The following is a 2500-nucleotide window of genomic DNA, read 5'->3' as shown; positions in this document are numbered from 1 at the left end:
AGAAATGTAGTAGAGCGATTTCTTCAATTTATACCAATTGAACACCATGATGGAGAATACGTATTTAATCTTGTGGTTGGTATTCTTCAGTTTCATGGAATAGACATCAAAAATTGCCGATCACAACCTTATGATAATGCCAGCAATATGAGTGGAATATATTCTGGTGTGCAAGCTAGATTCAGAGAGATTATTCATTTAGCAGAATGGGTTCCATGTGCTGCCCACAGCTTAAACTTAGTTGGTTCAGCTGCCGTAAAGTGTTGTTCAGCAGCTGTAAATTATTTTGGTGTCATACAGTCAGTTTATAATTTTTTCTCAGCTTCAACGAAGAGATGGTCAACTCTTAAAGAACTTCTTAAAGAAAACGTATATGTTTTAGAAAGCTTATCTGAAATTAGGTGGTCCTCTTGAATTGATGCCACAAGAGCTTTCTATGCAAATTACTTACAAATTTGTCAAGCATTATGTGAAGTCATTAACAGCAAACATCAACCACCAGTAGCTGTTCATGAAGCGAAATTACTGGTTAAACATTTAGACTACTTTGAAACTGCGTTAATGTATGTGATTTGGAAAGATTTACTTCAAAAGATGAATATTGTCAATAAAGCCTTACAGGAGCCGGGTATTGAGCTGTGCACCATCATTAAACTGTACGATGGTCTCATACAGTATTTTCATGATACAAGCAGTAAGTTTGAAACATTCGAAGGCCAGGCAAGAGATCTCACATAATCTGATAACAAAAAAGCTACACAATGCAAGAGAATACGGAAGCAATTTGATGACGAAGTTATGGATACAAGTAATCCCAGTTTAAATGTTAGTGCCAGTGATAATTTCCGTATTCAACAGTATTACGTTATCATAGACAGACTTATTAATGAGATTAAAAAACGCAGAGCAGCTTATAAAGTATTGTACGAAAGGTTTAACTTTCTTCTTGACAACAGATTTTTGTCGAGTGAGGAAGTAGTGGCTAAAACCAAGGCACTAATTCAGTTGTATCCATCAGACCTCGAAGACGAATTTACTGATGAGTTTTTGCTGTTTTCTCAAATTTTTAATGATGGTAAATTGGTGTCTGATAAGAATAAGCTGCAAATAGACAATAAACTAGTTGCAAGTTTTCGAAATGTTAATATCGCTTTCAGGATTTATCTATATTAGACACAAACTCAGAAGGTGAACGTTCTTTTTCAAACTTAAAACTGATAAAAAACTATCTGCGTTCAACTATGAGACAAGCCTGACTATCCTCCCTGGTATTGCTATCAATTGAAAATGAAATTATGCGGGAGATGACATTTGAAGATGTTATAGTTGATTTTGCAAATACCAAAAGTCGAAAAGTTAATGTCATCTAATTATACTGTTTGATTATAAACATTTTTATCAATTAAGAATATTATGCTGCATCTGTATGATTGTTTTATTAATGAAATAAAAAACACTTTAAAATTTCTTTTTTTTTTCATTTCTTTTGTAGGCCCCTGTAGATTCGTAGGCTCAAGGCACAGTGCCTATAGTGCCTAATGGATAAGATGGCCCTGTATACATGCATATATATATATATATATATATATATATATATATATATATATATATATATATATATATATATATATAACCAAAGTAACAAACCAAAAGTGTTACAAAAAATAGAGATAGTGCTGCAAATATTAAATCGATGAAGTTTGAAAAAAAAGAGCCTATCTTCAGTAGGTACTAAGTGCAAGAAGTACAAATAAGTTTTAAAAGTCAGTAAACCCACATAAAAAGTTACAAACTGTAATCAAATGACACATCATATTAAAGTTTATTCATTCTAGTTTTTAAAAATATCTATGTTAATATATAATTCTACAAAAATCCACAAGAAGAAACGCTTCTTCATCATTGACTAAATGTAGACTTCAAAAAAGCGTGGCACTAGATTTTAGCACAAAAATCGGCTCCATAAAACGGCGAATTCCGCGTACCTACTGTAAGGGATTGTCCATAATTTACGCAACGCAAGATATATTTAAAAACCTGAAGTTGGAGCTATTAAACTCTTTTACTTTTAATTTTTATTAAACCTAATGTGTTAATTTAATTTTTGATTTAAGGTAAGACTCTCCAAAAACTTTTGATTTTTTTTGTTTTGTTTATTGTGAAAGTTTGCGTTATGTAATATATGGACGATCCTTAATATCAAGTACACTATATGACCATTTGTTTTTGTTTATAGTAAAGTAAAGGGTTGTGCGTAAATTACGTCAGGGTCTAAGGAAGAGTAGGGGAGGGGGTTTAGCGGTTTGTGACAACTCATACAAAACTTGCTACTGAAGTGTTACGATTTTATGACAAACAGGAGGGGGGAGTGGGAGTTCAAAAACAGTCAAAAATTCCGTGACGTCATTTATGGACGACCCCTAAGACTCAACAAACATTCCAAAAGTTATTGAGAAATTTAACTGCCCGAACCCAAGTTAAACAAAAGATTACTCTTTTC

General features: G+C 32.6%; 1 protein-coding gene across 1 annotated transcript in view; it reads left to right on the top strand.

The window, feature by feature from the left end:
- The window catches only part of LOC105846263 (phosphatidylinositol phosphatase PTPRQ), a 173623-nt gene that overhangs the window by 26699 nt on the left and 144424 nt on the right, over positions 1 to 2500 (top strand). The window lies entirely within an intron of this gene.

This window comes from Hydra vulgaris, chromosome 11 (assembly GCF_038396675.1).
Source record: "Hydra vulgaris chromosome 11, alternate assembly HydraT2T_AEP".
Classification (NCBI taxonomy): domain Eukaryota; kingdom Metazoa; phylum Cnidaria; class Hydrozoa; order Anthoathecata; family Hydridae; genus Hydra; species Hydra vulgaris.
Note: the sequence above shows the minus strand (reverse complement) of the source record. Positions and strands in the feature narration are given on the sequence as shown.